Below are 23,461 nucleotides of genomic sequence, written 5' to 3' on the forward strand. Positions count from 1 at the left end.
ATTTTCATCAGCATCAGTCCTAATTTGATTCCTTGCTCTTCTTTGTTGACTGGCTGTCAGGAAATTCACAAATTCTTATTCCATTTAGGTTTTTGAAGGGCCTTCTTTGTAGCAGGACAGAACACTGTAACACCTCACTGCACCTGTGGCTTTAACAATTGACAAGTGAGCGTCAACAAACACTGCTTCTGCTGCAGTCTCTAGCAAAAAACACCATTGCTTCATGCATTTTCATAAATAATAGTTTAGAGAAAGTAACCCAAAGCAAATATACATGGCATAAAGTTAAATTAGTTTAATTAATTTGTCACACGTAGCCAAATAAGTTTAACACTATCTGGCTGCTGCAAACACCACAGCACAGTCACATTACAGTCTACGTGCAAACAGCAAAGATCTCCTGTAAGGGAGAACATGTCTTAAAGAGTGAATGAGTCTTGCCACAGAAATGTTCCCAGCTGCCAAGGGCCCCAGCCTGGTGACAGTGAAGGGATGGTGCCAGCAAGTCTGGAGGAGCAGCCTGGCACCTGACCTTCCTCATGCTTTCTCCTCCTTCTGCTGCATGGGCGAAGTCAAAGGGCTGGTCTCCTAATGATCCAGATGGCCTTCTGGTGACACTGGGCTTGGCATCAAAAGGGCAGCAGCAAGCCCGGCACACAGACCTGCCATTGTGCTGGGAAGGACTAAAATGGGCTGCTGGCAGAAGCTTGGCCTGCTCTTGCACCCCTGATGACAGCCTGACGGGCTGCCCGCCCACTGCTGCCTGGAGTTGGCTATGAAATGACCTTTCACAGAAAAAGGGTTCTTGTCCCTAGGTTATATGGAGCTGGTATCTGATTGCCTCACCTGGGGAGGGGGAAGAAGGAGCAAATAAGGAGAAGAGGTGCACAGAGTAACAAGGGCACTCACTCTTCCTCCCCACAGCGGGCTGATAAAAGCCTATGGATGTTTTAGACCCTCCTTTTAACAGTATCAAAAATAATACATAGAGTAACAAAATATATTTAAATCATTGTACTAATTAACACAGAGACAGTTTCAGTAGTAGTGGGATTCTGGTATATTTAATTTTCTTCCAATATACATTTCCTTTCACAGTTACAATGCTTGGGCATCTAATTAGACATTGACGAAGCTGTGCTTCTAAGTGGGAAGGATGGCTGCTAGAGAAAATTATGCAGGGAGGCATACCAATTTTCACATCAAGTTATGTACTGAAGCATAAGATTTTGGACACAAAGAATGTATTTCTCCAGCTACTTGATCTGTCTTTTTCTTTTCAAAATCTGCACAAGTTAAAATGCACTGAATAAGCAAACAAAGCAACCTTAAAGAATGCAAAATCAACTAAAATGAGTGAGGCATATGGTTGTGTACTGGACTTCAGCTTCCAGATGACTGTGAAGATCCTATAGAGTAATATTTGTTTTCCTTTCACATACAAAGAAAAATTTGGGTTTCAAATGTATAAAACATGAGGGTGGTCTTCCCTCAAAGAAGTTTAAAACCCACTAAAAATCTTTTTGGACTTAAAACCCGAGGAATAAACAGGATAAACAGAATAAACAGGAAGTCTGTGGTGGTATATGATTGCCTACCCTGAGAGTTTGGGCATTTCAAGGTGTGGGCTAAATAATTTCTGTTCATTTATAAGAAACTCTGCAGGAGTATCAAGGCCAACTCAGAATAAGAATAACTTCCACTTTTAGTGGAAGGTGTTCCTGCCCATGGCAGGGAATTTGGAACTTAAAGATCCTTAAGGTTCCTTCCAACTCAAGCCATTCTATGATTCTATGAAAACTGACCTCACATTTGTCCTGGCTTTCACCAGATTGCAGAATGTGAACTGAAGGTGAACCCTAAGAATCTTCCTGAGTTTCCTGAGCTGCTACAAGTACTTGTAAAATGGGATCCAGAACAAATACACTGCTAATAGCACCCAGGCTGGGATCTAGGGTTACTTCAGTAATACCTATGCAAGGAGCATACATCCCTCTGAACAGCAGTGCTCATCTCCAACTTGGATGTTTTGAAAACCTCCTGCTGCTAGCCTGCTGTTAATATCAAGAATCATGAACTCAGACAGCGATGAGAAGGGAATGAAGATTTCCACGGATCATTATTGCATTTACACTGTTCAAATGCCACCTATAACAAGTGGTTTGCAGCTTCAGAGACAGCTTCAGAGGGCACTGTTAGGTTTTCCCTTTCTCTTCTCATGTCAGCAGAATGCAAACTTACACATCACAAAGAAGTTATGCCACAAATGTGTGTTGAAACAAGGATCACATGTAAGGCACAGGCATGCCAGGAGAAGGAAAGCAAAAGCATTATTATCATCATGTACTTGGGATCATATTTGTCCCCATCCAGACTACAAAAGAAGTACTGAACAGTTAAAGTGAGAGGACTGGAACATTTTTTCTGGACAACATTCCAACCAAAACATCTCTTCACATAAGAAAGGGAAGGAAGGACATGGGAAATCTGTGATGGGAATTCTGCCAACCCCGACAAGTTGTCAGTCATTCTACTAACTGCTCTGGAGATTGTGCTTTCCACACAATTGTCCACAGCTGGATGTCCAAGACAGAGGTTTGGCAAGGAAGTATTTTGTAAATACAGACCAGCATCAATTTGAATAATGACAGACACAGGAGTTCCTAAACTTTGTTAGGTACACAGAAATAAGCAAACATCTGATTCAAAAATGATGTACCTATTCTAAAACGGACAGCTAATTTAAGAGTTAGATCTGGATATTGACCTTTTTGGGGGAGAAGTAGACTTCAAGTGCCTTTGTTGTCTAGAGTAGCATAGGGTTGCCAAGAACCCAACAGAAGCACAAGAAAAAGTGCCATCATTTCAGAGATGAATGTGGCTCTAAACATAAACCTGGATTAAAAAAAAAAAAGTTATGATAATGTTTAGGAGATCAGTTTGTTTTCCTAGCCCAGATGGCATTTAAATGGAAATAAAATACAAGCTCTAGAACTGCTTATTTCTTAGTATGGACAGAGTCATAAACAGCCTGTAGCCAGATTATGGGCACAAACCTGTTCCTAATGAAATCCATCCCTGCTCCCCCTCAGATATGTCAGAAAGCTAGTATGGTTCAAAATTGAGCAGACATTTAGGAACTTTATTGTCAATTAAATTGGCTGACCATGCCATTTTGCCTCAGTTGGCCAAGTCATACCACAGCATGTAACTACATACTGCTAAGAACACAAAAAAAAATTCTGCTGACAGGTGTTCTCACTTTTTTTTTTTTTTTTTGAGGTAGGGTGGCTGAGAATTGCTGGTCCTTTAAACAACTAAACTTAGTGACTCCATATGTGAGACAGAAATAAAATAAGCTAGTAGCAAATTTTAAAAAAATAGAAAATATTGGATCTTCAGATTATCTCTCCATCCCACATTCTTCCCCCATACCCCCATTCAGGGGCTTTTTATCTGAATAACTTCAACTTGTCTAACAGGCAAGTATTATGCTTTCTAGATGAAGGTCAGGCAAAATTGTGGCTTTAACAAAACTCTCACACTTCCTCTTAAAAAACAGACATAATTTCAGAGAAATCGACATTTTTCAGCCCTCTGGCTTTGAAGAAGACACTGAAATATAGAATTACACATTGTGGGCATCAGCAAATAACTGGCCAAAACCCAGGAACAGTAAAGCAGCAGTAAAGCATTACAGCAAATATAGGTATTGAAGGTATTCCCTTCATCTTTATGTCCTTCTCATGCAAAGGCACACTAAGCTCTTTGCAAAGGTCTAAGAGCATGTCCTCCGTGCTGGAGAAGAAGCCATGCCAGATCTGCAAGAAGATGCATAAGGATTCTGCAGCTACTCATCATATGGGGAATCAACTGTCTCCATATCTACACAAGAGACCTGGAAAAACATGCTGCTGCCTTCTAAAGGCAATGAACTACTCTTGAAATGCTTTTTCACTACATGACATGCCCTGAATTATCTTCCTAAAATGAGTTTTGCATTCATGCTAACAGATGGAAAACATCATCATCATCAAAACTTGTACCCATGCCTTGCTACTGGCTTTTACAAAATTCATGAACGTGGTTTAATTAGTTAAGTTAAAAACATTTTTGTATAGGGCCTGTGGATGAAAAGTTTTCCCACATTACACTGCAGAAAAACTCATGCAATGACATCTCTTAGGGCACCTCTTAACTGTAAAGCTTTATGCACTAGTGCCAGTGTAGACACAGCACTCTGGTCTGACATGCATGTGGATTTACAATTAGGCACTTCATGGTAAAAGCACCTTACAGTAACCATGCCAAAAAAATAGAAAACCAAACCACCATCATCTCCTCCCGCCAAAAAAAAAAAAAAAAAAAAGAAAAAAAAAATCAACCGAGGGGGCTGCTGAGAAAGAGATTCCGTAGCATGGTAACATGCAGGTCTGTCACATAGAGAAAATAATACTCTAAAATATTACTCTAATAGAAGTGAAAGAGATTGCATCAGAAAATCAGAAGGAAACCCCAGGCCCTGGAACTCACAAAGATTCTCACAGGCAGAGCATCATACATATATGTCAGAGAATATTTGAAGAATCCAAGGATGGGAATTGAGATGGAAAAGGGGGCAGTTTCCCTTCAATAAGAGACAATCCTAATCAATGTATCATTAAAGAGATTACAGAACTAGAAGAGAGAAGAGACTACTAAATCCCAGACATTAAAATCCAACATTCAGCAATTCTCTGAGGCAACCTTTTGATGGTTGAACTGCACTGTGGATCTAGCATGATGCTATCATTCCACACAGCTATTATCCATGCTGCTCAGTGTATAATTCATATTCACCAAGCGGTTTTCTTTGTCCCTCTGTCTCCATACTTCTCTTTTTAATGTGTACATCTTTTTAGTGATATCCACAGTTATACTGATGAGCAAAAGATTTATCACAGAACAATTCATGTCTCTCATCTCATGGGCTGTAACTTTTCAGACTATGGGTCAGGGCCCTTTCCATTTCAGTGAAACACCCAAGAGACTAGTTTATCTGCAATGTGAATTTCCCACAACTTTAGTAATTTCTACTCAAGAGAAGACGTAAACTACCATTCAAAACCAAATAGAGCTCCAGCTCTAGCAAGGAAGCTACAGTATTTTAGGATTTGTCTCTTCAACTCCCAGTTCTACTCCAGTGAATCCTTCCAAACCTGAAACAAGTCAGAAAGGGTACAATTCATTTAAATACTGTTGCGGCTTCTTGGCACAGTGACAGAATTAAAATGACTCTGAGAAAACCACAGGCATTACTCTCTCAAGTCAGCCTCACCTTGTCAGACACTAGCTTTTATTCTTTAACTGTTTGGCAGGTCACTTCTGCCTTTTGAAGTGCTGAGGGCCTTTCCCTGTCTTGACAGGAAATCACTAATCTTTCCTTTTGGAATCCTTGAAGTAATGTCCTTAGGGTAAAATGTCAAGATAAGATTCTATGTCATTGCCTATTCTCCTCTCAATTTTGCATCCACAGTCTGACATCCTTTAAAGCAGTTTCTGCCACCCTCTTTACAATTTCCAAGAACTAGGGGAGTAGAACTTTTAAAGAAAAGTAGAACTAAAGTAGAAGTTCAATTAATTGCAGATGCTTTAAAACCTCTGTACTACTTTCAGTATTCTGTGCTAACAGTACTATTAACTACTTCCTTCATCAGTTAAGAGTTTGGTTTGGTTTTTTTTTGACTGAGCTTCTGCAGGATTATAGACATTATAACTTGCCACAAAAGTTTCAAAATTCCTGAAATCCAAGAGTGACACTGGCTTTTCTTCACAATTTCCCATTTCCATTTTAGCAAAATGTTATGTAGCAGAGTTTTAAGGATAACTTTTTTAAAGAATTCAAACTATTTATTAGGATTTGTTTTATTTCAATTGGCAAGAAAACATAAAGAAAACAATTACAACTGATTCAAGAAGTCTATTCACCGAGCAAAGCCAAGCATTAAAATAAAATTATTGTTCTGGTTTCAGCTGCTAAGAGCAATATAACTCATCATTCAGGATCAAACCACCAATGTCTACTTATAACAGGGTACAGTTATGTAAAATTAAGGCTGGCACTACATTGTGCTCAGATACTTGAGGTCTGGATCCTTAACTATGAATTTCCTCCCTTTTATGATCTTAAGCCAGAGAAAATTGTCTGTGTTTTAATCTTGCCTTTTGTAATTTTGTTGCTCTTTTCTTTCAAGCACTTACATAGAATGATACAACCCTGAGTGATGCCACAAAGTAACACATCATCCAAATCTAGCTGCTTACCACAGATGCTATGATATGAACGATTTTTTTTTTTTTTATTATCATGGAATGATAATGGATTCTTAACAAAGAAGTGATTTTTTTTTATTGTCATTCATCCATGTCTGCATCAGACAGCATGCTTATGATTAAAGGCTGTAATATTGTGATTCACCAAATTTATTCTAAATTATTTTCAAATGGAAAAAGAAAAAGATATCTGGAAAGAACCTTCAGCAGCATTACCAAGTCCCTTTGTTCTTCTTATATTTTAAAGACTACATGACTGGAATTCTGCACTAAATTCTCTTCAGTCATTGCAAACTGGTTTGACTTTACTACAGTCAACAAACAATAACAAGACATCATTTCATTAAACAAAACCAATTTGTACAAGCTAATTGTCTCCTTAATCTAATTTTTTTATTATTATTATTACAACACTGGCTGTGCTATTACAACACTGGCCACGCAAAATATAGGTGCATGAAAAAGAAAATTATGAAGATGACAAAGAAAGTTAAACTCATCTGTTACTAGTAGAAAAGGCTATAATAAAAAAATTATTTAGAACTTCACATTTTCCAGAGGAACTTGAACAAAACCATTGGCCTTTATTAAGCAACATAGAAGGGGGACTTTTCTTGTTGATTGGGCAGGAAAACCAACACTACTGCCTTCTTCAAGTATACCTCCTTTCATCTTAGACAGTCAGTGTGATAGGCTTCTAAAAACATAACATTATGTTATGAATGTTAACATACTGCCCAAAATCATAAATATTTACCTTATGTTTCACCTTCCTATTGTATCTGATCCTCATTCTACACTAAATATTAGTACATTACATAGGGAATTATTCTTCCTCAATTTTGTCAATGCCATTCAATCTTACAGATTCAAAACTATGATGCTGGGATTGTTCAAAGCATGCTCTCCCTCTATTTTATTTTCCAGCTAAAGCACCCACAGCAAAAAAAAAAAAAAATAAAAAAAAAAAAAGCTTTCAATCAGTTCTGAAACCACAGTATAAACAGAGTATTACCTTAACCTTCAAAATTTCATTTAAGACTATACATTCTATAATATAACTAAGAATAGCACAACCAGTCTCTTTGCTCAGATTGTCATTCCTTTGTTTTGCAGATAGCTAAGTCTCTGGACTGTGTTGCTTTCACTCCTACGACATTTTTAAACAGAAGACAGAGATGCCCATTTCTTAAACTTGTTTCTATGGCATGCACAGAGAAATACAAAAGTATCGTTACCCAAGGAATACAAAAAACAACTGTCATATTTTAGAGGTGCCCATAGTGTTAGCCTTCATCAAAAGGAGGTGAGTTGAAGTGTGTGCATTCTCTTCTCCCCTTTCTGGAGGAGAAGGCTCCACTGCACTCTACATGTTTAAGAGTAACACTGGATCGGCATTCAGATCTGAAACAATCCATAAATTCACGTTCCATTTTCAGTGTGACTCTCAAAATCAAATTTGTTGTCACTATGGAGGACTACCTCATCTCTTGTTTTTACCATTCTTGGCGTTTGCTTGGCTCTCATGTTGTCTGACCATGTGTAGGGACCAAACAGATGCCATAATCCTACTATAGGAATAAGCAGACATAAAGTTTGTTAAAATATTAATAAATAAAATTATGACTAAAGAAGATAGCTAAATTTTAAATAATTTGAACAAAAAAAATTAGGACCTGGAAGATTTTTTGCTTTTTAGATTTTTTCCACCTTCCACTAATTTTTATTTATTGCCCTGAATATACTAGTCTTGATATTAATTGTTTAAAATAAAAGGCTAATCATCCAACAGAGGACACATTAAAGAAGGAATAGATTATTGCTGCACAGACCTTATATGCTGTCTCTAAATATATAATAATGCTGGAGGAATAGGCTAAGGTATAAAATAATGCACATCAGTAAGTCCTACTCTATCCTTGCTTTCCAGTACACAGAAAAACACAGTAACACAGATTTGCTTTTTTTAATGCATAATAGCATTATTGTGCAATGTGAAATGCAATCTTTCTATTTCTTTAACTATTTATGTAGGTAACTAAATCTAGTGTAAAAATATAGCATGCTTTCTCTCTACAGAAGTGTAACTTAAGGCCTTCAGAAATATAGGACAGACTAGTTGACCAGCTCTGGCAATACTATATTGCCAGGATGGAGGATACCAGTAGTCACAGAGTTTCATGTAATCTCACTATTTAAGAACCTTCCTGGAAAACAAACAAACAAACAAACAAACAAACAAATTTTAATCACCCTTTCAAGCTACATTAAACAAAAGATGTTTAAACAAATGGCTGACAAACAGCTATGCAAAAGAATTCTAATCTAACACAGATTCTCTCATCTGCTTCAGGATAAACTTTGTACAGCCCTTTTTATTTTTTTAAACAAGCACAACCAATAGATTATGTGGCAATCCAAATTGGCAGAAAATCTAGAATTATTTCTTTTTATTAAGACAAATGCATCTACAAACCCATACAAACCCATAGCGGTCAAGATGACAAGAAAAATCTAGAGGAAAACTCATTTCAAAATTCTTTTAGAATCTATTTCTGCTAATGCTTTTAGATTTTTTACAAGAATATACATCTTAGTTAAAAGGAGATTTCCATAATTATTTAAAGAAATTAGCCATATAACTAGAATGGTATTAATTAATTGAAGTTCTCATTAGACTTAATGTTTCTTTCTTGAAAAGATTATCTAGTTCTTGTTTAAACTTTGAATCTCTGCTCTTTTCAGGTAGGTACTGTTACCCATATACAGAAGGAGCCTCTGGCACTGCCACGTTATAAACCAGAAATACCACTGAAAACAGACCTGATCATTCTCTTGTTTTCCTTTGTTTTTCCTTGTTTGGTCTTTCCTCAGAAAACAAAGAAGTTATCTATATCCTAACACTTCATTTCTATCAACAGCTTAAGAAACAAGTCCAAGACATTCCAGGCAGTGGAGCTCTGGTAGATCTATGCAAGCGATTTTTCTGATGGAGTTAGAGTCTACAGTGTAAGAAAAGTTATTTTGCTGGTATAGCTTATTTGAGTTCCTGAGACAGCTATATGCCAGAAAGGGAACCCCACTTTCCTGTTTCCAGTGCAGCTTCTGCCAGTGTGGTTGTGCCAGTTGCACTGCAATTTTCCCACACATCTAACCGATAGGATTCTGCCATTGACACTGTAAAGTACAGCCAAGTTTAGCTTATGGAGCCATTGCAAAGATCATCTTTTTCCACATGTCCATGTGATATGATTTTGTGTGAAATTTACTAAAAATCTGTCAACCCAAATGCCCTGTTTGTCAGCTGGAGGAAAACACCACAAAAGATACACAGAACAATAGTCAAAGGAAAATGTTGCTGCATTTTCATCATATGAAGGAGGATTAGGGGGTGAGCACTATTTTTTTTTTAATTACCAGTGTCTTGCTTGTATTAATTACAAGAAACATTTAAGTCAACTGTTCCTGGCTTAGATTAATTTCATGATTCAAATTATCCTGAATTTACAACACATTTGTGCATGTGTGTTTCATATTGGGGCGTTTTTAATCTTAGTTAAATTAAAAGCTACAGTCTGCTACATTTGATTGCTTTCTGTTCCACTTTGTTCTCATATATTAACCATCCTTCAGAATTCAAAAGGCTTATCAATTTTATCTACAGTCAAAAATTTAAAAAATAGGGGATGTGACTCAGAGCTGAATTTTCTGATCCTCTTTATTCATGATGGAAGTACCAGCCACCTTTGAGGCCACTGAACTTTACATGTGCACCAACCTTGATGGAAAAGTGTTCTGAAAGGTTTTTTCTCCTAGGAAAAGGATATGGAGGATATGGAGGATATAGAAAAAGTGTCAGTTGCTTGACACAGAATAAAACAGTTCTAAGCAGCTGCAGTCTGCAATGAACACGACGAGAGGACAGTCTCAACCTGTGCCACGGGACATGAGGAGGAATTTCTTCGCAGGAGTGAAGGAGTGATTGGGCACTGGAATGGGCTCCTCAGGGATGCGGGGGAGTCACCATATCTGGAGGTTTTTAAGAAAAAACTGAAAGTGGCACTTAGTGTGATGGTTTAGTTGATAAGGTGGTGTTTGGCCAAAGCTTGGACTCAATGCAAAAGGTCTTTTCCTACCTAATTGATTCTGTGATTCTGGACAGACAAAGTCACATTTACCTATGTGCTTGAGTCCTTCCGCTGTATAACTGCATTGTCTTCACAGACATACTGCTTCCATGGTTCCCATCATTGTTACAAAACAGTCTCATGATTGTATTTCAAGGAAAGGCAGGTCTTCTTTTAGGCTAGTTCTTGTATCACTGGAGAAAATCCAGTAATAAATTGGATCAAATGAAACCTGTCAAGCTAAAATATTACAGTTCCTAAATAAACAAAAGCCTAGACATAAAAATTGGAGTTTGAAGCACCCTTTACACATTCTTTTCTCATTATTTGCTCTGAAAAACAAGTTGATTCATTCACTAAGGGTCAGATGCCCAGTAACTCACACAATCAGCACATAATACAGCTCATAAACAACACCCAGAACTGCCACAGAAGCCAAGACATCTCATGTCCCAAGTTATCTGCAGATTCATAGATTATCATCAAATTTTGATGATAAATACATTCATAATAGTGATTTTTGTACAGCTGTCAAAACTTTTGTGAAGACTCAAATGCTTTTTGAAATATAATTAGGCTAGTGGATCAAATCATGGCATTTATATGCTCACCATCTTAAAAGAAGTTTACCTGTCACATTAAATAATGAACTAGCATTCATACACACATTTCACCAATCACAAAAATATCGACATCATTTTATGAACCTCTTTCTGTATCATGAAACACTATTTATGACTGTAACTTCAGCATGGACTGGAAAACCTATATGCATACTCTTCCCATGAGGCTGAAAAGGGTTATCATGAATGCCTTCAGCACTGTACTTCCCTCCTGGTAGAACATAAAGCTGGTTCTGAGATTAAAAGTCTCAGACTTGATTGCCTGTCTGAATCAATTAAATCAGGACTGTGACAATGGCATTCCTACTTCAGATTAAATTATTTGTTTATGAGTTGTATTTAGAGGTTTACCTGGCCATTGAGAATACAAAAATGTAACAAGATGTATTTCAGGAAAAGCATACTCACTTACAAAAGCAATTGAAAATCTAGTGGAATAGTCACTCCTTATCCACTACCAAAACTGTGAGCTTTACTGTTTTCTACTAGCATTGTAGAGAAAGGACTTAGCAGCACTTTCAGTGTACAGAATTATGCTATGGTATTATATGGAACCAGATCCAAGGACTTGGACAACCCCCCTGCAGTCCTTGGGATTTTACAGTGCAGCAATATAATGTTCTCCCACAAAATATTGCTCTCTGAAGAGTCTGATAAATGTTTATCTTGGGCTCTCTTTCCTTCCTGTTTAAACAGTATAGTTTCTATACTTCCAATAAATATTCTGGTTTAAATTTAACATTTTCATACCCAAGCTTACAACACTTCTATGCTTTTGAAATTCATTCTGTTGCCTGCTGTAACTACACAGGTGTCACTAGACAACATTGCTGGCTTGACTGTTAACAAATTCAGCTGTTCCTAAAACACCTGGGTCATACAACTCTGTAAGATTAATTCAGAATCCAGGTTCAGATTTTATTTCCTCTTGCAATACAGTATCATTAATAAATTGTGCCAGGCTGTACAGCCTCGATGAAGTCTATATGCATTTTTCTTTTTCTAATTGACAGGTCTTACTTTATTTGTGAAAGTACAAAACTTGTATGGGACTCTTTAATTTGAGACAGAAAGACTTTAATAATGTTTGGATCTTCTACATATTTGCATTTCCCACCAGGTCAGCAGCTGAATTTTGTACTTTTGTACAAAATCTAATAAAATGATGGAAAATGACAGCAAAGAGAAAATTAATGCATCTTAAAATATTTCAAGACATGATGGAGTCCAAATGGGAAAAAAGAAAATAGGAAAATGCATGTAAGAAAAGGGACAGGCTATGAGAAACAGGAACAGGAAGTCTACTGGAAAAAATAAAGCATATAGGGAAAATATTGAACAAGCTACACAGAGAGAAAAGATAACTGCTTTGAGAACAGTAATTGCTGAGGTTGCAACTTGACACAGTCACTCCTAACTGACTGAAAAGCTGATGTCCAACCTGATGTCTCCAGAGGAAAGCCTGTGGTGTTCTCACCTCAGAAGAACAGTAGTCCTCTACATTAGAAACATATACAGTTCAGAAAATTGGACATTCCTGTTCAGAGAAGTCTAGGACTTAAACTTGTTTGGAAACTGAACTTCCTGTCACCCCAATATGGGCGCATCCTGTAGAGCCCCAGTGAATCAACAACTTCTAGACAAGTTCGAGAGGCTGACAGGTTGTGTTTTTTTTTTAATGTACTTATGCTTTCAAAGCCTACCTTCCTTCTTTTTCATAAATGTTCACCATAAGTCTTCAGAAGTTGGATCCATACTACTACAGTTTTTTACTCATTCTGTTTGAAATATATGAAGCTATACTAGACAAGCTGGTTGCACTTGTAAAATAGCAATTAAACTGAAAAGAAAAAAGAATACATTCAAACACGTGAGCTATCAACCTGAGAGAAAAATGCTGCAATGGCTGAAAAGCAACTGACCTTTGTCTTGTTTCTTTGTTAAACATCATTATCAGGGCCTGTGTTGATCATGTTGGGTAGGGATTTTTCCTCCTAAACCCAGTTCATTCTCTATTTCTGCACCTATGCTTAGGGGTACAGTAGATACCTATGCTTAAGCGCCATCTGAAATATATATTCAAAGTCAGATCCATCAGGATACTACTAGAACTGAATGTTTGTCGGTGCAAAAAATGTTTATTTGTCAACAGGAACATTCACTATAACACATAGTCTCAAAGAATAAGACACATTTTAGGCAAAACTGAAATCAAAAGTTGCAGTAATTTAAAACATTTGTGATTTTTACTTTTTCCCAGTTAAATGTTTTCGTTTTGAAACAAATTTCCATTTCAATTTTAATTCATATGGCAAAATATGCTAAGTAACGGAGAAGGTAGAATCAAAGAGAAATATTACTTCAGTAGTTTCAGCTTGTGAAAAATAGGGTTGCAATTCTCTTCTCTCTGCTCCACCAAGCTCTCCTACCTGCAGTTTAAAGCTGTAGGGCTCTGCCCCATACAACCCACAGCATTACATCCTGCAGCCTTTTCTCTCACTGCAGGGCTGAGGCACAGAAGGCCTGCAGCATTCACCTCTGCTACACTAATGGCTTTCACACCATTGCAAACAGAGCCAAGATGCACAACTAAATCACAACTATGCTGGTGCAGGGGCTTGGCTCACACCTCCTGATCTTTATTGTCCCCTTTTTTCCAAAGGGCTGGAGTCACATTCTTATTTCCCATTTGCTCCCTATAAATTCTCCATTCAAATTGTATGACTGAAGCATTGTCATGGAAACAGTAAAGGCTAAATCTTTACTTTTAAAACAATCTTGAAGAGTTTTGGGCAGTTTTTCTCAGCCCACAGCTGCTATATGCTTTCAGGCAGAACCATAGCAGACGTCACCAACTCTGTTTAAAGAGAATAACATGAATGGTGACCCTCTTTATACTACAGAAGGGTGGGAAGACTGTGGTCTTTCTGCTTCTTTTTCCCCCTTTGTTCAGTATTCCTGCCTGCTCCTCACTCCTTACTCTTTTGCTAGCACACATAATTTTGCTGCCTTTGCCACTCAGCACCAATTTGTAAAACATTACTTTAGTCAGCCACTGCTGCTGGCATTGCCCTCCCTATGAAATGGTATGATCAGAATAATGGCAGGGATGCTCTGCAGTGATTTTTTCCTTCTCCTGCTGTTCCAACTGAGGAGAAGGGAATATTTTATTAACATGAACCTTGGATTGTAGGATCATTGCATAAGTCAGGCTGGAAGAAACTTCAGAAGGTCTCCAGCCTATCCTCTGCTGGGACAACAACGAGATCAGAATTGGTGGCTTGGGGATTTATTGCACCAGTTTTTGAAAGACTGCAAGGATGGAGGCTGCAACACTTTTCCAGACAACTTGTTTCACTGACCACCCTTATGGAGAAAATATAATTGTATTTGAATACCCTCTTACTGGAACATACTCTTAGGCATAATAAGCATAAAGACTAACTTTTTATTTAAATATTGACCTTACCAAATGAATGAGATGCAGTGCTGCTTAACAGAGAACAACAAAGTAAACTGGTGACCTTTTGTCTACTTCTAATCAGACTTTTCTAGCTGGTGGCTGACAACTTCTGTCTCAGCTTCCTCATTTACATAGAATATATAATGAGATCTATTTACTCTGTAAAACCTTTTGATGTAGACAGAAAGTGATAGGAAAAAGAGTAACTCTGATAATGATGGCTACAATACAAGTAACTACTATTGTTAAAATATTAAGCTATTGTATACATGTACGTGTGTGTGTATGTATGTTTATATACATACACATGTAGTCCTAGCATAGCTATAACCATCCTATCAGTAACTGCTTCTCAATTAACCTCATTCAGATAGGTAACATCTAAATCCTACAGACATACAAGGTTTTATATATATGAATATACATGCATATACATATATATAAAAAAACTACATAAAAATTATTGCGCTTTGTGTGTGCATATGTATCTTCTTAAACTGTGATGGTCCTAAGAACAAAGTTGCCCTTCCATAAGACAATCAAATTTCTTTACATTCTACACCCTTGAGGGAAAAAAATCTATAATTCCTGTTATTATTTTGTTTCCAAGGCCACTGAAAATACAGGAACTGAGCAGTTTGATCAGAATTCCACAGCACTACTCCACCCCTATGACAGTGCATGTTGAAGAATCTTTTGCTCTTACCCCCTTGGAAGACCTTCCTAAACAGATTGTAAAATATCACAAAGGCTTAGCAAACCAAGCCTTCAGAATGGTGACAGATACAGCTTTTTATTCTATAAGGGGCTAAACAGAGGATGATCTGAAAAAGGCATTTGTTACTTTGCAGCTTCTACAGAAATCATCTTCTTCATACACAAGGTTACAGTAAGGAAGCCAAACAAAGCAGACAGATTATTAAAAGACAGAACAGTGCAGATGAAGCCCTAATTCAACACGCATTACAGAATCACAGTACAATTTGTTAATAGAGGCCATGTTAAGTACTGCTTGTCACTTAAAAGTGTTGCTTTATAAGGTTACCACTGAAAGTGCACTTGGACATTCTGGCTCCAAGATCTATGCAAGTGCATGGTCCAGATTCCTTGCCAACTTTGCTACACAGACCTTATTATAGAACAAAAATATCACACCCACAATCAACAAATACTAGACATGCTCTACTACTCTAATGATGTTCATACTAGATTTTCTTTAGAAAAGTTCACATTGCTTTCAAGCACATGTATCTGCATAAAGCTTACAGTGATCCTATTACATAACAATTAAATTGGATGCTTTAATTTATATCTTTTATCAACCTCTTCCTCAAGACAATCAAGGAGTATTTTCTGCTGACTAATTGGAATTACTGGGAAAATTTAGTAAGAACAGGTAATTTATCAATTTCTACATGTAGATACATGTACATGTGTGTGTGTAAGAATGTGCTGTTTGACCAAAATTCCACTTTTTTATAGGTTATTTCTTAATCACTACAGGAATAATAATATCCTCATTGTCCATGCCACTTTTTCTGAGTACTAAAAGAAAACAAAAAAAGACCACTATACACTAAATTTCCCTTCTACTCTTGCAAGCATGTATGCTTCCTCATTGGATGGATTCACAGAAAAAGAGAAGTGGCCACAGGAGGGACGACTTCTGTTAGCTTAAAGAAAAAGCATTGCAGCCCAATTCCAGATCTTCCTCCAACATTGCTCAAGCAGAGAGGATTTTTGGATAGACTCACTTTGAGGGAGATATGGGAGAAAAGTATCACTGATCAGAAGGCATAGAATACAGCAGGAGTATAGTGTGTGGAGAAGGGCACAAAACTAGTGCCATAGGTTTCACAATAGGAGGATGAGTGACAGGACCTAAAAAGTTTGTTATGTGCTTCTGAGTATTTGTAACATGATGCTGTCAGTCAAGCACACAACACTAATGTAAATAGGATGAGATATGTGGATCAGTAGAATAACTAACATATCAGACAGAAACTTTCATCATGTTCACAAGACAACAAATGGAGACAGACATTTCCAAAATGACGGCGGACACCTAATTAAAATATTTTCATTGCAGAGACCTCTTCTCACCCACACTCTTCCCAATGGCAGTGGGAGCAGTAGGTACTGAGAACCTGGGAAATTAAAGCCTTTTTTGCTGGGATGTTTAAATATGGCACTCCTATTTGAAAAGGATGACACTGCCTCCCATAGAAATTGATCCATTTGATTAGGCATAACAGATTTTGGACAAGTGAAAACATTTTGATGAATGCTTCCCAGAAGGAACATGGGGACAAAGAGGCAGTTTAAGGGAAGCTGTGAGAGAAACTCAGACTGAAGGGGAAGGGGAAAGGAAGGACACAGGGCCTGAGCCAAGCCCTAGTTACTGCTTTTAACATGTGCCTGGAAATGTATATATGTGAGCATAAGAGGGAAATGAGCCAGAACAAATAAAATTGCAAAGTAAATGCTAAACATGTTTTTCTTCTCCATCTCATGGGAGAATAAATATTTTATCCTGCTACAGTTCTATTATTTATCTTCTTCATACCACATCCAATTGGGAAGTGAAACTGTTAAGACTTAATGTCAAGGTTTAAGGGAACTGTTTCATTTTGAGTTCAAATGCTACACTTTGGCAGTAGAACATCTGCTTCAAATGTTTCAAAGGCTCTTGACATTTACAACACTATGCCCTGAAAAAATCAAGCAATTGAGAGCTTCAAAAACTGAACATTCTTTGCAGTGTGTCCCTTGCACACTCTGTGTTGTCTTCGTGTAGAATATAATGTACCATTCTGCACTAAGAATTTTATTTCAATGATGTAGTAATAACACACTTTTTTATTAGGGAGATAAAAATATCTGTCATTTCTTAGTATAAATAAAGCTGACAGGTTGTACAAAAAAGGGGGGGAGAATGGGAAAAAGAGGTTTACAGGAAACACAATCTGCTTTCAGTGTCACCCTACAGCACTTGCATTGCGTGTCACTATTTGCCTGGATTTCACAGTTGTAATTTTTCCACAGTGAACAGTAGATTTTAAAAGGATTTAAAATTATGTCTTTTCATACATCTTATGGGTGTTTCTGAGATTACAAAGCAAATGAAAAGAATGAAATTTTCTCATTGTAATAATTTTCTTATTTGCCTGCAAGTGACCTTAGAACTCATAAATTTAAAAACTGTAGAAATACATTTGAATTGAACCTCTTACATAATGAAAGCAGCCAAAAATTCTTAGCATCAAAATAATGCAATATCTACTTCAAGGCCAAATTTACTGTATTTGCTTACTCTAAATAATAAAAACCATCATGAGAAAATTCTTTGTCTTTAAAGGATAACAAATACAAATCACATGTCAAAATGATAACTAGAATCAATCTCATCCTTAATGTGACAAAATAGGCAAAAGAACCAAGTCCTACTCAAATTTACGTGTCCCATATGGACTGGGTGGGTCAATACCAGGTATATACCTTATTTCATGAGACTAAGATTGAACAGCATCTGTGGGCTGCTCAGTGGTCCCAATAAATATTTCATTTACATTCAACAGCAGCTATGCAAAGTAGCTAAACTGTAATCCCACTTAATTTCTATTTATCCATCAACTCCCTGTGAAAATCCTCAATCCAAACTGACACCCCATGCCAAAAAAACAATGCAAAATTTTTTCTGGGCAAATCATCATTTGCAGAGACATATTCCTTAAAACCACAGCAAGATGAAAAATACACATATATGAATATGATCTTTGAACTTATTAATTGTGTCCTTTTTGCATCATAAGGCCACTCAATGGAAGACATGAAATTCTAGAAAGACCTTAAAAGCAGGCAGCTCTTCCCTGACAGGATGGTAGTGGGTCATTTTAAGGGTGCAGAGTGAGGAATATGGTCACGTGTCAAAGGAAATGCTTTCATTGCCTAGAGAAGAGTGACCCACGCTTAACTTTACTGGCACCAACACATTATCTCTAGAGTAAAAGCTGCTGCAAAAGACTGCAAGACTGGTATACCTGGCCCAGGCTTTAGCTTTTCAGGAAGAAAAACAAGCTCAAAAGGGAATATGCATAGAAAGCTCAAGTCAGCACTAAATTAGGACTCATGTTATGCAACCAAATAAAGTGGGAAATTTTTCACACACTCAGGCAAATGTCACAGCAGGGAAAAAGATGCTGACCAGGACGTGAATGGTGCCAAGTCACTCTTCCAGAGAACTCTGCAAAAATGGCTTCATAAGAAGGATTCCAGTTTTCAAACACAGATGTTACCAAAAGAGGCTAAAAAAATGAGTTATAGTTGTTGACTTAAAGGAAGCTCTCTTGACTGAACTACCCTGCCAGCGTACTCAAAATATTATAGTGTGCCAAATATTCTTTTGTTTCTTCTAGTGTTCAAATGCACAGGTTATTCTTGTTCTGCTGCCTATTTACCACATTGTGAAATATAGACTTGATTGAGTACGAGATATTGAACAGCAGATTCCAAGGCGGTATTAGGTAATAAAGATAAATACAGGATACTAGTGACCATTTATGTATCTCCAGCACACAATGAACCACAGAAATGCATTTGCTTTCAAATTCGGAGACATTGTGAAGCAATTAATGCCATCTGTATAAAAAAACAAATTGAAATTGTAGTCTAAAATAGTCTTATTTGTCCTATTTTTTTTTAAGCTTGGAAATGCCAAATTTAAGCCAAATTCACAGTACCTTTTTATCACTCATTACTCAGGTTACCATTTCGGGTCTATGCCAAACTGTTAAACCATAGATACCACGTCTAAATAAGATGGGACACTTTTAATACATCTAAGCAAATGACACAGTAAAAGAAAGAGATGTTGACCAGGTTGTAAATGAAGCTGAGTCATCCTTCCAGAGAACTCTCCAAACACCACGTTGTAATTCTAACTACTCCAAAAACTCCAGCTTAAATTATATTCTATTTGAGATAAGAATCTCAACAATGTATCATAGGATCAGATCAACTTTCTACAAGAGATGAATATACATCAGCTAAGAAGAATGATACAGAAGCAAAATCAGAACAGCTTGTGACAAGTGTTTCTTGGGGAAAAGCAGGTGCATTGTGGTTACCACAGCAAAATATGAACCTCCACTTATTTATACCTAAATCTATCTTGCCCTTTTTCCTGTATCTAAAGAACTATAAGCAAGAGAAATGAAAGATACTGCAGTGATGGAACAAACTGGAAATGAAATACAGAGACCCTGAGCTAGCTTTCAGCACAAGTACTGACTGTAGTCAAGCTGCCACCACAGAAACACTCACTAGCGATATAGCAATATCAAAAATCAGAGCAACCTGTCTTAAAATCCAAAAATAATGAGTACAATGATGCTATGGAAAGGAAAATGTCTTTGGCCTTAGAAACAAGGGTTATTTCTTTGTTGATAAGTACTATTTAACTTCTTTCATGTCTGTTTATTGATATTGGAATATTTTCAGGTGACACCATGTGAACAGTTTCTAGAGCTTTCCAAACTTGTGATTAATTTAGCTGGACACCATCTAACTGGCTTATATTTTGAGTATTCACATTGTGTTTGGAACAAACAGTGATTGCTTTGCTTTCCTTTAAGAATTCCTTCAAAAACAATTCTTTAGATCTTTACTGAATTCTCATGCATTTTATCTGTCTTAACAAGATGAGTGTGAATCCCACCCCATCATCTAGAGTAAAAAAGAACTTAAATAAATTCTTAGATCTATTTCTGTTCTGTGCAATACTTAAACCAAAGTAGGTCTCTTCCAACTGAAAATACTAAGTCTTCTTGTCTTCAGTAAGAATTTATGTGAATCAATTTAAGTATGTCCATAAGTTTAGATGCATAAGGATGCTTGTTTAAATCATTGTTGATTGTACCTTTTCAACCACCAAGTTATTGCAAAAGCATCTTTATTTAAAATGCCAGTTTTTGTAAAGTTTCTATGCACTGCGTGCAGAGAATACAGTCCTTATGTTCTTAACATGTTGAGTGACTTAGGAAAATAGGCTAGAATTTTTTTCTGTTCACAAACTAAACAATTTTTTCCAGTTACTCATTTTCAGGATCACATGGACAAAACCTGTAGTTCTGGCAAACATACTCCCACTGAGTAGCACTCTTAACAGTGCTCATACAGGTGCACAAACTTCTCCAGTGGAAGAAAAAGAACATCTCTGTCACTATTACACTCAACTTTTGGTAAACTAATCAAACATACACATGGATAATCTTATCCACATTTTAACAGTTCCCAGTATTAAGGCAATACATCACAAGTGCAAGCATAAGAACACAAACACTGCTACAACTGATGTATGCACACTTCCAGGGCTGACAACACCAACCAGGCATGCAGAACATGGGTAAAGGACTTCCATAAAAATTTGCACTACTTTGACCAAAGTCAGACTGATTTAAGAACCAAGCAGTATCTAAATGATCTATTAGACAAAGAAATTAGACATGAAATTTTATTTAAAATTTAAAAAGATATATAAATCATTGATTTAAAATCTTGGAATTTTATCGTTTTGAAATAACTTTTGATAAACACCAACTCCATGAAATACTTATAATTTATTAGCCATGCACAAAAACAGATATCACGTCATATAAAAACTGCACTATCGCTGCCTTGAAGGACTTGCATAACCTTGCTTTAAAACTCATTTTCCTGAAGTCTGTAATCCAGTCATGAAAAAGTACACTCCAGGCTGAAACTCCACATTCAGAAGTTTTAGTTCACAAGCCTTCATTCAGTTTAATTTGGTTAAAATTAGTCTTTTCATGTTGAAAAATTTACAAAAAAAAGCTGTATGGTTTTACTTTTTAGGAAAATATTCTTTTTTCTCAAAAATAGCTTTGAATTTCCCTATTCTATTTGACTTGTGAATGAATAGAACAAAATTTAATGTGAAGTTTTAGGTTAATTTACCCCTCAAGCTCTATCTGTGAACTGAAACCATTCTATAGAAGTCAATGACAAATTCAGTCTATGCATATTTGCTGATTAAGAAACTAATATTGTTGAAAATACATAATATATAGCTATTAATTTTCTATAAAGATGTCCAACGTAGTTCAGTGTGTATAGATGCATTATTCCAATAATATTTCTGATTTTCTCCAGCTATGTACTCATCTTTACCTCAGCAGCCTCCTCCATTTTCTACTCCAATTTAAATAGACAGTAGTTGTTTCTGTCCTGACATCACATCCACATATCCCTCTGCCATATTGTACGTAGTCAATCAACAAGTCCACTACAGAAATTCATAGTGTATAAACCATTATATTACTCTGAGATATAATGAAAAAGGAGTTGTGAAGCCTTATGAAAAAATTAAAGCCACACATGACCTACTTTTTGTTAAGGGAATGAACCCTTCACAACTTGCAGTCCCGCTGAACCTACCTAGACAGAGAATTTTCTTATAACTCATATGTAATACAAGAATCTTTCCTGAAGTTAGGAAATTCATTCTTCTGTACCTGACACACAACTCTGGCTAAGCAGTTTACAGTGTGGAATGGTCCAAATGGCAGATGCTATCATGCTTTAAAGCATTAACCAACAAGCTTCCTTCTTTTGCCAGTTAAAAAGATTAATATGCACTACATATCATACAGAAAAAATCTTTTCCTTCAGAAATATTCTCGGTTTATCAAAAAAACACCTGCGTTATAACAAATCATACTTAAAAAGAGAAAAAGTTATTTATTTGCTCATGTCTTCCAGAAGAGCTTTAAGTCTTCTTCCAGTGGGTAAGACCTGTTTATCACTTACACTTTCTATAATTTTGCTCGTATTTCAGTATTTCATTCCAACTAGGCTTGCCCCTAGATTTATTAATATAAAAAAGATCTAGATTTATCATCTAGATTTATGAATATAAAAAGGTCTAGATTTATGAATATAAAAAAGAACAGATCTCCATCAACTCTTATGTATACTACTTGAGGAAAAATGAGCCTGACTTAGCCTTGCTCCTCAAAGAGCCTACAAAGTAAAGGAACTTTCCAGCAAGTTTTTCTCTCCATGCAATTGTGGTTTAGACATGACTATAAATAGCCAACAATATGGTTTTACAAGTATCCTTCAGAGCACAACTTGTGAGCCTCATTTCCCAGTTCTTTCTTTTAACAAGGCAGTATCAGCTTTGCAGGGTATCCCTTAATATCTTAAATTCATAGCATAACAGGATGCATTACACAAGCATCACTCTACTAAAGCAGAAGAACTTCAAAAGCAGAGAGACAGCAGCACTTCATCTGAAATGGACCAAGATATTGGATAAGGTACAGCAGGGGAAAAAGAAATTTTCCAATCTTATCCATACATGCAAGCAGCAGTTTTAAATGCATTTTAAAATCACATACCTGCTTCAAGGTTCCAATAGGCTACATGTCAACAGTTCACTAACCACTTCTTATTCTTGTCCTGGTATGTCAATGGGATAAGAAAATAATTCCCAATCAAGCGCTCACTTCTATTTGTCCTAATTATGCAGAGGCTTTGGAGAAAGTATTTCGGCAATACCTAAAAGAGTATAAATATTTTAAGCCTGCTCTAACCAATAAAATTATGTCTTGTATTATATTTTATCTCTCTCAGGAAAATCTGCAGCTGCTTAATTTTATGTTCATTATGTACCCCATAGCACTCTGTTCACTTGGTTTTTTGGAATGACAGTAAGATGATATAAGTGAAAGTAACCAAGGAAATAAGAGGTATCATATATACTTTATCTAAATCAGATATGTAAATCTTATCCCTTTTCTATTCATTTGCTCCTTCCTGTAGACCTGGATCACATTACCTTCATTATCCTTGTTATATATTCCCATTATCCAATAAACACAAATGAAAGTGCAAAATTCTTCAGTTTGATGAGC

At 36.5% G+C, this 23,461-nt stretch overlaps 1 protein-coding gene across 1 annotated transcript in view; it reads right to left on the minus strand.

The window, feature by feature from the left end:
• The window catches only part of SUGCT (succinyl-CoA:glutarate-CoA transferase), a 310,449-nt gene that overhangs the window by 202,255 nt on the left and 84,733 nt on the right, over positions 1-23,461 (minus strand). The gene's annotated exons all lie outside the window — the stretch shown is intronic.

Source organism: Melospiza georgiana, chromosome 1 (assembly GCF_028018845.1).
Source record: "Melospiza georgiana isolate bMelGeo1 chromosome 1, bMelGeo1.pri, whole genome shotgun sequence".
NCBI classification, from domain to species: domain Eukaryota; kingdom Metazoa; phylum Chordata; class Aves; order Passeriformes; family Passerellidae; genus Melospiza; species Melospiza georgiana.